General features: G+C 40.8%; 1 protein-coding gene across 10 annotated transcripts in view; it reads left to right on the top strand.

Annotated features, from left to right (window-relative positions):
* The first annotated feature begins 7,467 nt into the window (after positions 1-7,467).
* The window catches only part of ZFP14 (ZFP14 zinc finger protein), a 30,998-nt gene continuing 26,393 nt past the window's right edge, over positions 7,468-12,072 (top strand). For 2 of the 10 annotated variants that reach the window (XM_077906756.1, XM_077906008.1), the window contains exon 1: positions 7,469-8,104. The gene's annotated coding sequence lies outside the window, so the exon portion shown is untranslated. Of the gene's footprint in view, positions 8,105-8,157; positions 8,387-8,875; positions 9,359-12,072 lie in introns of those variants that run through there. The other 8 variants (XM_077906358.1, XM_077906271.1, XM_077906684.1 and 5 more) reach the window with 7 other exon arrangements.

Raw genomic sequence — 12,072 nt, 5'->3', positions numbered from 1 at the left:
TCCAGGGTCTCCAGGATCACGCCCTGGGCTGCAGGCGGCGCTAAACCGCTGCGCCACCGGGGCTGCCCTAAGTGGTACTTTTCATTAGAAAAAAAAAAAAAACCCTAACCATATATTTTTTTTAATATTGTACTTATTTATTCATGAGAGACACACACACGCACGCAGAGGCAGAGACACAGGCAAAGGAGAAGCAGGCTCCATGCAGGGAGCCCGATGTGGGACTAGATCCCAGGTCTCCAGGATCATGCCCTGGGCTGAAGGCGGTGCTAAACCGCTGAGCCACCCGGGCCGCTCTCTAACCATATTCTTTATTTTATTTTTTTAAAGATTTTATTTATTCATAGAGACAGAGAGAAAGAGAAAGGCAGAGACACAGGCAGAGGCAGGCTCCATGCAGAGAGCCTGACGTGGGACTGGATCCAGGGTCTGCAGGATCACGCCCTGGGCTGCAGGCGGCGCTAGACCGCTGCACCACCGGGGCTGCCCTAACCATATTCTTTATATAAATATACCATATGTATTTAGGCCTCTGAATGATCAATATTTAAATTATATATAATTTAGTGCTGAAAAATATTGAATATCTGTGTTTCTTGCTATCCATAAACAAAAGTTTCTCTGTAGCATTTATCAAAAAGTGAGATTGCTCAGTCACAGATTATATTCATTTTCAACTTCATTGAAATTGCAGTGGAGAACATCACTGTTGTGCCAACTTACAAGTCCTCCAACCAATGAAGTATTATTTCCTTATATTTCCACTTTGGAATGTGCTTTATAGTGAGTTGAGCATATTTACATATCTGTTTATTGCTGAACACCATAATTTACTAATTCATGTCTTTTGCCTATGTTCCTTTTTTATTAGAATATTTCATATGAGAATTGTGGAATTCTAGATATTAATCCTTTACCTAGTATTATAAAAGATGGATTTAGCTACCCAGATTGTGGTTTATATCTGTATTTATGGTGACACTGTCATATTAAAATTTAAAATTTTTTTAATGAATGCAATCATACCTTTCATTATTCAATAATCTTTTAAATTTTTTTTACTAGATCCTTGGTTTTCTAGGAAATCAGTTACATCAGCTGCATATGGATATAATTTTGGCTTTTTCTGAGTATTTATAGTGATCATTTTATTAATCTTAGAAAGAATCTCCAGAATAAGATTTTGGATTAGTGGTGATAGCAGGCATTTTAGTTGTTTTCACCTATTTAATGGAAGCCACTTAGTGTAATGTTTGTTCTAGGTTTGAAGTAAACTGACTTTATTATAGCTCAATTGTTTCCTTCAATCCCTAGTTAACTTCTTTTTTTTTTAAGATTTTTAAAAATTATTTATTTCACAGAAAGAGAGAGAGAATGAACAAGCACAAGCATGGGGAGCTGCAGGCAGAGGGAGAGGAAGAAGCAGGCTTGCTGCTGAGCAGGGAGCCTGATGTGGGGTTCAATCCCAGGACCTTGGGATCATGACCTGAGCCAAAGCAGATACCTAACTGACTGAGCCACTCAGGTGACCCCCTAATTTTTTTTAACTTTTTTATTAGAAATGCCTGCAAAATATTATCAGATGCTATTTTGTCACACTGATATAATGTTTTTCTCCTTAGATTTTTAGTGTAATAAATTGTCCTTTGGACATTAAGGCAGTATGGTATTAGTATAAGAATGGACAAATAGACCAATGGAACAAAATAAACATCCTTGAAATAGACTTATTACATATAACCACACATATATGTGGTTATCTAATTTATGACAAAGGTTCCTTGCAATATGGTTGCAATATAGCAGTCTTTTCAATAAATACCACTGGGTCAATCGCATTTCCATAATGATAAAAAATTAATCTTGGCCCTTACCCCATACCACACACATATAAATTCCAGGTGCTTTGGTGATCTGATTGTAAAACGTAAAGCAAATGCTTTAGAGGAAAACAGTGTGCCATGGAGTGCTCTCTAGCCTTTGCCAATATGCTAGTGAATATTGAAGACAAGATCTCCAATCTCCAGGAAAATCTGGGAAACCTACAACCACTGTGTACCTAACTAAGAAAACTTCATTTCTGATAAGGGCCATGAAGAGAAAAAATATTGGGAAAGAGAATTGCCAGAGAGGGACAATTCAGTTGGTCATTTCATTTGAAGTATGTAGAGTATCCACAGTGGTAGCAGTACAGGTTTTATGCAAGAATAGCCAGGTTAGGGATGCCTGCGTGGCTCAGTGGTTGAGCATCTGCCTTTGGCTGAGGGCGTGATCCTGGAGTCCTGGGTTTGAGTCCTACATCAGGCTTCTTGCATGGAGCCTGCTTCTCCCTCTGCCTGCGTCTCTGCCTTTCTCTCTCTGTGTCTCTCATGAATAAATAAATAAAATCTTTTAAAAAAAATAGCCAGGTTGACACTGAAAAGCTACAAAGGGGTCCTAGTCCTACCAGATAAAAAAACTAAAAAATCCCTATAATCAAAATGATGCAGAACTCATGCCTGAACAGACCAGTGAAATAGAACAGAAAGTCTACAAATAGACCCAAAAATATAGGAAATTTTAGTCCACGAAGGGATGGTGAGGTGACACTTCTCTAGTATATCTTTCTGTATACTAGAGGGAGCCTGCTTCTCCCTCTGCCTATGTCTCTGCCTCTCTCTGTGTGTCTCTTGTGAATAAATAAAGAAAAATAAAATTAAAAAAATAAAAAGCTCTACGTCCAATATAGGGCTTGAACTTGTCACCCCAAGATCAAGAATCACATGTTCTACCAACTGAACCAGCTAGGCGCCCTTCACCTAAGCAACTTTTGAAAGACAATATGACCATATTCCCTCAAGCTAAAAGCAAAACAAACAAAAAACCCTGTAAACAAATTAGCTAGTAGGACTGATTATACAGTGATACAGATCAGCAATTCTGAAACTACTACTTCATATATTCTAGAATCAAGCAAAAAAGTGTATTGTGGGAGTAACCTAATATAATGCGAGCAAACTTTATTACTGCTGGAGAAGGACGTTGCAATAGGGAGAGGAGGCTAGAATGAACTCTGTGATGCTGGGTTGGAATTGGAGCTATCACTATAAAGTCATATTTTTGGCTTAAGTAACCTTTACACCCAATGTGGGGCTCAAACCCACCACCCCAAGATCAAGAGTGGGATGCTCTATCAGCTTAGCCAACCAGGCACCCCCATGATATTTTTCAGTAGATATAGAAATACACATAGGGCTGTGTGTGTGTGTGTGTGTGTGTGTGTGTTTTCTAGCAAAGGACAAGGAAGAAATGGCATCCCAGTACCAATAAGAATATCTAGCACCCAGATCCAAGGAACCCCAGTAGAGAAAATACAAGATGGGTTTGGAACATTTTGTGGGGGTAGAAAGTAGAGAAGTGCTCAAAAAGTGATTAAAATATGTCAAAAGGGGCAGCCCGGGTGGCTCAGAGGTTTAGCGCCACCTTCAGCTCAGGGTGTGATCCTGGAGACACGGGATCGAGTCTCAGAGTCCCACGTCGGGCTCCCTGCGTGGAGCCTTCTTCCCCCTCTGCCTGTGTCTCTGCCTCTCTCTCTCTGTGTGTCTGTCATGAATAAATAAATAAAATCTTAAAAAAAATAAAAAATAAAATAAAATATGCCAAAATATCACAGTGTCAGTCTGAAGGAGTTCCCACCGGCCGAACATGGGACAATATGAGTATTAAATAAGTCATGATAGTATCAGTTTAAGTAAAACCATTTAATAACCCAGTGATTAAAATAAGACTCCATGAAACATGCTTTATAGTAGAATGCCAACTTAGTAATGTGGGAGGAATGGTGGAATTAAAAAAATCACCATCGGGCAGCCCGGGTGGCGCAGCGGTTTAGCGCCGCCTACAGCCTGGCGCGTGACCCTGGAGTCCCGGGATCGAGTCCCACATCGGGCTCCCTGCATGGAGCCTCCTTCTCCCTCTGCCTGTGTCTCTGCCTCTCTCTCTCTCTCTCTCTCTCTCTCTCTCTCTCTCTGAATAAATACATAAATCTTAAAAAAAAATCATCAACAATCATAGGAATAATTGATCTGGTAAGAATCATCAACAGATGCTGAAACTAGGAGGTAAAAATTCGACGAGAAACAGATGTTGATATTATCTTAAACCATCGCTCCATAAATATTTATTAATTTCACAAAGGAAAAATAGTAATATGACAGTGAAGAAACCTAGCAGACACAACCGTATCCAGCTGATCACAATTTTGACCCATAATCTGTATGGGATAAAATGACCTCCTGTACCTCAGTTTTGTTAAAAAAATTCAACTGAGTAAGTATCAAATTGGCCTAATTCAACAATTCACTGGGCAGCATGCCATCTAGCAATAGATAGGAACTCCAATGAGCTATGGCTTTTCTATGGAAAAGGAAAGGTTTTGGGGCACTTGAGTGGCTCAGTGGTTGAACATCTGCCTTTGGCTCAGGTCATGATCCAGGGGTCCTGGGATCAAGTCCTCTTTGTACTTCAGATTTAAAAAAATAGAGGTATTTATGAAACAAGACTCATAACTAGAGATCTAGAATGAGAGGATTGACAGAATGTGGGAGAACAAAAACTATGACCAAAACCACCAAAATTCAACAATAGAAAATCTTTTAATCAGTTGGAGAAAAACCATACATAAAATATTGGGGAACAAAAATATGAATAATGCTGACTTAATTAGAAACAATAGTAGCCAAAAGACAATAGAATAACATCTTTAAAGAACTAAAGAAAAGTAGTGGTGCCTGGGTGGCTTAGTTGGTTAAGTGTGCCTTGGGCTCAGGTGGAGATCTCAGGCTGCTGGAATCCAGCCCCGCATCCAGTTCCCTGCTCAGAAGGGGAGTCTGCTTCCCCCTCTGCCCTCCCTCTGCTCGAGCTCTCTCTCGCTCACTCTCTCAAAGAAAGAAATAAAATCTTAAAAAAAAAAAAAAGAACTAAAGAAAAGTATGTCAATTCAGAATTCTATCTCCAGAGAAAAATATGCTTTTAAAATGAAGATGAAATAAAGATAATTTCAGACAAACGAAAATTTGGATTACAACTAGCAGAACTGCAGTTTAGAAAATGGTAAAGGTGGGGCTCCTGTGAGGCTCAGTTGGTTAAGCGTCTGCCTGTGACTCAGGTCATGCCTGATCCCAGAGTTCTGGGATTGAGCCCCATGTGGGGCTCCCTACTCAGTGGAGAGTCTGCCTCTCCCTCTCCCTCTGCTTTTCCCCTGGCTTGCTCTCTCTCAATAAATAAAATCTTTGAAAGAAAATGGTAAAGGAAATTCTTCAGCTTGAAGATAATTGACTTTAGATGAAAATACAGTCCCAACAGGATGGAAGGAAAAACATCAGATATGGTCAACATATGGGTAAATATAAAATATGTTTTCTTCTTTAAATCTTATTAATATACATACTGTTTAAAGTAAAATAATGCAACACTATATAGTGGGTTTATAATATATGTAGCTGAAATATGTATGACAAAATAAGTGTAAGTATTTCAGTGAAAACCCAAAGACTCATACTGGATAAAAAATTTGAAACCCAGATTACACGATATCTATCATAAACACATTTTAAATATAAAACCACAGGTAGATTCAAGGGGGAAAAAATGGAAAAAGATATCAGCCAATCAGTAAGTGTAAGAAAACTAGAGCAACTATACTAATACTGGATAAAATAGAGGTTAAGACAAGACATAGAGAAATGTTTCATAATAGAAGGGTCAATTCATTGGGATGACACACAATCATAAATGTGTATATACTAGATAACATAGCTTCAAAAATACATGAAGCAAAAACTAAACCAATGAAAGGGAGAAATAGACAAACCCAGAATTGTAGCTTTCATGTATCTCCTACTGCATATATATTCTCCTATTTGCAAAATTAGAATAAGATTGGCATTGACATTTTCTAATTATTTCTAAAGCTTTATATTCTTTTTTTTTTAAGTTTTATATTCTTGAGAGGAGAACAAATTCTTCCATCTATTAACCATGGTTAATAGGCAGAGACATAGGCAGAGGGAAAAGCAGGCTCCCCACGGGGAGCCTGATGCAGGACTCAAAATATTTGAGATGGGGAGGATGCTGCAGTGGTGGATAAGTCTTGGTGGGCTTATCCCATTCCTTTCCTGAATGAACCCAATACATGACAAATTCAATGATTACTCACTAAAGACTTCTGAAGATTTTTTTTTGAAGATATTTTTTAAAAAGATTTTATTTATTCATTCATGAAAGACACAGAGAGAGAAAGGCAGAGACGTAGGCAGAGGGAGAAGCAGGCTCCATGCAGTGAGCCCGATGTGGGCCTCAATCCTGGGACCCGGGGATCACGCCCTGAGCCAGGGGCAGGTGCTCAACCCCTGAGCCACCCAGGCGTCCCTTCTGAAGATATTTTTTTTTTTTATTTATGATAATCACAGAGAGAGAGAGGTGAGAGAGAGAGAGAGGCAGAGACACAGGCAGAGGGAGAAGCAGGCTCCATGCACCGGGAGCCCGACGTGGGATTCGATCCCGGGTGTCCAGGATCGCGCCCTGGGCCAAAGGCAGGCGCTAAACCACTGCGCCACCCAGGGATCCCCCTTCTGAAGATATTTTTAAAAGATTTTATTTATTTATTCATGAGACACACACACAGAGAGGCAGAGACATAGGCAGAGGGAAAAGCAGGCTCCCCACGGGGAGCCTGATGCAGGACTCGAGCCCAGGACCCCAGTATCAAGACCTGAGCCACCCAGGTGCCCCTGAGGATACTCTTCCTAATGTTCACTTTTCAATCTTCTTCATGAGGAAAACAAAAACAGTGTAAGTATATGTACTTAACAGAACTTGAAAATACATGAAGCAAAACCTGATGGAACTAAAGGGAAAACAGCAATAGGCACACTTCTCTCATACCTCTACTAGATTTTTAAAAATCAGTAAGGATAAAGGACATCTGAATGACAATTCATTAGTCCTCCCTGATCGTCAGAGGACACATTTCAAGACCCTCAGAGGTTGCCTGGAAGGGTAGATAGTACTTAACCCTGTATATACTGTTTTTTTTTTCTATACATACATACTATAATAAAGTTTAATTTATAAATTAGGCACAGTTAATATTTCTTCTATTATTAAGAGAAATAATAATATTTCTTCTATTATTAAGAGAAATAATAATATTTCTTCTATTATTAAGAGAAATAATATTTCTTCTATTATTAAGAGAAATAATAATGAAATATAACAATATACTGTATATTGTGAAAGTTTGCAATATAACAAAAGTTATGTGAATGTGTTCTCTTTCTCAAAATACCTTGTTGTGCTGTACTCATCTTTCTTTTTTGTGATGTGAGCTGATAAAATGCCTAATAATGTGAGGAGGGGAGGTGAATGATGTACACATTGTGACACAGCCTTAGGCTACTATTGACCATCTATCTCCCCAAAGGAGGAATGTCTGTTTGGGGATGGCAGGTGAGGGCTAGTAACTGAAACTGAGAAAAGAGAAATGGCCCATGAGGTGTGTGTGGCGGGCGACTTTTATCCATCACCGTAACCTAACACTAATTCATAGAACCATCTGTTCACAGCTGCAAGAAGGAGAAAAAAACGGAGAGGAGGAAGGGAAGGAGGGGACTCGAGCAAGCACGAGCGACCTTTATCTGTCATCTGATCCCCGATCGGCTATGGTTTGAGGATTTTTTATTGAATACTTGACGTATATCCACAGCCTACGTGGGCATGTATACTGAGCACCTGCTGTGCGCCTAGGAAGTAGATTATGTCCCTGCCGGTGTCAAGACTTCTTTCTTAGTCATAGCAGGGCTTCTTCAGCGAAAAACACGAAGCCAACCTCCCAGAATGCGCTTCCTTCATTCCTGGGCAGCCTTGAAGCCCCTCTCCCGGTAGCCCAACCTCAAAACGCAAGAGCCTCCCAGCCGTCTCCCCCATCACCAGCTAGCACGTGCGCTTGCGCACTCCGCCCGGCAATTTTGGGCGGGGCCGGTCCCTCCCTACCGAAGACTACATTTCCCACAGGCCTCTGCTCCTAGTTTCCTTCCGGCTTTCTTGCTGGTGTCGGCTAGGAGAGGTGAGTTGGTCGCGTGCATTGAGGAAATGGGCGCGGGGGCGGCGCGGGGGCGGCGCGGGCCTATGTGTGAACCGGGTAGCACCGACTGTGGATTTTGTGACGCTGACTGGGCATTGGGTGCCCCGAGGCGTCCTTTCCCTTTCCGCTTCAGGGCTGCACCAGTTCCTCGGCCCAGAATGGCTCCGAGTTGTATGTATGAACCCCAGGGTGAAGGCCCCCAACAAAAAGACGCAGGCTTGAGACCTGCAGCTCTGCGAACCACAGCTTCATCAGGGCTCCCTTGTAAGGAAACTGCCGCGACGTGGGAGACAGATTCCAGACTTGGCCTTTGTACTCGGCCTTTCTCTGATACTGGGAAGGCTGAGCTTTACCCCGGACTCCCTCATAGTTGCCTCGGGTTATGTGCGTGGTGGACGGTGCGAGCAAGTGTGATAGCGGGGGTGTGTTCTGAGTTAGCCAGGCCGGGCTGAGCTCCCAGAAAGGCTCAGCGCTTCAGGATTCCCGTCTCTTCCCCCCCACCCCCCAAAGTCCTGCTGATCTTTAGGAAGGAGAGAGAATGGAGGAGATAACCATTCGTATGTCCATTTGTATTTTCTTCCGTGAAATGTAACTTTTATTATTCTGGACATGGAAGCATCTGTATCTCCTGGGAAAATGAAAATCAGTGCGGAATGAAAATAGAAAAAGCAGCCCTTGCATTAATCACGCTGGGAGAGAAGAGAGAGATATATAGCCCGCTGCAAAATTAATAGAGTGTTTCATGCAGCAATTGTAAAATGCTGTAATAACTCCCTCTTTGAGAGGTAACAGCTGTTTTACCAGTGATGCTCCAGACTCGCTTTGCCATTTTTTGTTTTCTTACTGGAGATACCCAATTGCTAAATCACCCTCCCTTCAAGATAACATTTAATCTCCAATTAATCCCTGCCTCTCCTAGTCTCACCTCCAAAACTGCAACCCTTCCAGAATTGTTCCCTGCTTCCCATACATCTTCAGTCCTTCAGTTGGAACTCAGCCTTTCACAAAAGAGCTTTTCTTCTCCTCCTGCATTGCATTCCAACCCTTCCTGTGGAATTTCCTCCCTCTCTCGAGTCAATAAGTCTGATTTTGTTGGCCTATTATAGGCTTGTTCAGGTGGTCTTTAGCTGGTTAGACTTTAACATGGGAAATACCCTATCCATAGGCCTGGCACTTTGCTCTTCTTTCCCAGTGAATGATGGGGGTAATGGATGAGGTTACCTCCTGCCCTCTCAGGTGGGTATTCACATAAACATTTTGCAATCATTGAATTCCTTCTGTGAACTTTCTAATCATTTAGATGGCTTGCAAGTAAACCTCCTGAAGGGAGACCAACTGGGGAGCTTTATTTTAGGATTTGATTTGTTGAGAAGATTATAGTTTAGTTGGAATCATAAGCTAGGTGTCTTAAATCTTCACCACTGCCCTGAATTCAAAAGTAGGCAAAGGTAGGAGATAGTTTGATTGGTGGCAGGGTTTTCTGCTTTTGAGGCTCTTAAGGAGTTGTAATGTGACAAGGTTTTTAAAGGAAAGATCTATTAACAAGGAAGGGAATGGAAGATGTTAGTAGAAATTTGAGAAATGGTTTGAAATTTATGACAGCATGAGTTGTCAGACCATATGTTTATGTGTTTGGTTTTTTAAAAGATTTTATTTATTTATTCATGAGAGACAGAGAGAGAGAGAGAGTCAGGCTCCATGCAGGGAGCCCGATGTGGAACTAGATCCCAGGACCCTGGGATCACGCCCTGAGCTGAAGGCAGATGCTCAACTGCTGAGCCATCCAGGCATCCTGATGTTTATGTGGTCTTATGAGAGGCAGTTTATGGAGCTAAATTACCAGTGTTCTAGTCCTAAAATGGCCACTTAGAGCTGGGCAAAATTGGGGTAATTTCTTTCATCTCTTTGTGTCACAGTTCCTTCATCTGTGAGTGGATAGTGTTAGAACCTACTGTAGAGGATTGCTATGAATAGATGAATCAATAAAGTCCTCAGGTAATGCTTAATACATAATTAGTGCTCAATAGATTTTCAACACTATTATGTTGTAATTCCATTTTTTTCTCATCACTTAGATCCAGTAATTTGAGGATTTTCCCACATTTGCTTCATTCATCCATGAACCCCCTTTTGTAAACTGTTAATCAGGAGGAATTGCTTATCAATGTGAAGTTTGAAATTTTTTCGCTAGCATTATAAGAGAGAGCAAGGCTGAGAAGCTCAAATATTTTGTGGAAGAAGAAAAGAGCAGAAGAAAATTTTCTTTAATAATTACAGGGAAGAGAGGTGCCTGGGTGGCTCAGTGGTTGAGCATCTGCCTTTGGCTCAGGTGGTGATCCCAGGGTCCTGGGATCTAGTCCACATCAGGCTCCCTGTAGGGAGCCTGCTTCTCCCGCTGCCTAATATCTCTGCCTCTCTGTGTTTCACATGAATAAATAAATAAAATCTTTTAAAAAATAATAATTATGGGGAAAAGTGTAGTATTCTTCATCTTCAGTGATACAGCTGGCTTTCATTTAATGTTTGTTACTTTAAGTGCTTTATTATATATGATGTCTTATTTAATCCTTATAACAACGTTTTGAGATAGAATCTATAATTATCACCATCTTTTTATGGGAGGTGACTAAGGCTGAAAAGTTAAGTAACATGTCCAAGATCAGAACTGAGATTTGTATCCTGGAAGTGTCATACCAAAGGCTGTTTTAGTAATTAGTTATAACAGTATACCAAGTCTCATCATTATGGGTACTTAAAAAAAAATGCTTCCTGCCTTATTCAGTAACCTATTAGGATAGAAAAGATATTAATGTGATGAGAGCAAGCACTACCAACTTGTGTCCAAATTATACTGAAGCTATGGGGTCTGGAGGTAATGGATTTCATAGGTCAGACTTATATCTCACAAGTTTTTTGTGTGGGTGTGGTTTTTAAATTTTATTTTAATTCCAGTATCATTAATAATGCCTCACAGTTTTTATTTTAATGATGTTTTATGTGAAGTCAGATTAGTAGAACAGGGAGATCCAATAGGCCTTGGAGACTTCATAGGCCTCTTAGCCCAAAGGATTGGCTCAGAAATAAAATAAATTTATTTCTCAGGAAGATGTGAAAGGAAGCAGCCAAGAGACTGCTGTCATTACTTAAAGGACATCGGTCAGGGTGTTTTTTTTGTTTGTTTGTTTGTTTGTTTTTTTAAGACTATTTATTTATTCTTGAGAGAGAGAGAGAGACATAAGCAGAGGGAGAAGTAGGTCCCCTGCAGGGAGCCTGATTGTGGGGGGGACGATGACGATGACACTTACCCAGGACCACGGGATCACATCCTGAACCAAAGGCAGACGCTCAACTGCTGAGCCACCCAGGCATCCCCAGTCAGGCATTTTTTACGATTCGTTTCTAGATAGTACTCCAGTATACATGGGCAAAGTCAACAATAGACTTGGCTCATGAATTAGAAGGTAAAGTAAATAAAAAAATAAAAGTACTCAGGAAAAACAACAGCTGTTCTTAGAGTATCTTGGGCTTTTTTTCTCAGTTCAACAGAAGGCTAAAAGAAAAACCTTGAAATGGGGAAATTTTTGCCTTATTTGGAATATTTGTATTTGTGAGGTTCACACTGTGTTTAATATGGTGGTGAGTGTTGCTGGCTGTTCCTGTAGACATTTGAAGTAGTCCTCCTAGCATACATGTGATTTTCTTTTCTGTCACAAGAATTTATTGCCACACATGTTGGAATTTTATTTTTTAAGATTTTTTTTAAGATTTTATTTATTCATAGAGACAGAGAGAGAGAGAGAGGCAGAGACACAGGCAGAGGGAGAAGCAGGCTCCACTCAGAGAGCCTGACGTGGGACTCGATCCAGGGTCTCCAGGATCACATCCTGGGCTTCAGGCGGCACTAAACCGCTGCGCCACAGGGGCTGCCCAAGATTTTATTTATTTATTCA

This window comes from Canis aureus, chromosome 1 (genome assembly GCF_053574225.1).
Source record: "Canis aureus isolate CA01 chromosome 1, VMU_Caureus_v.1.0, whole genome shotgun sequence".
Classification (NCBI taxonomy): Eukaryota; Metazoa; Chordata; class Mammalia; order Carnivora; family Canidae; genus Canis; species Canis aureus.
The sequence above is the reverse complement of the archived record's forward strand: the minus strand, read 5'-3'. Positions and strand labels throughout refer to the sequence as shown.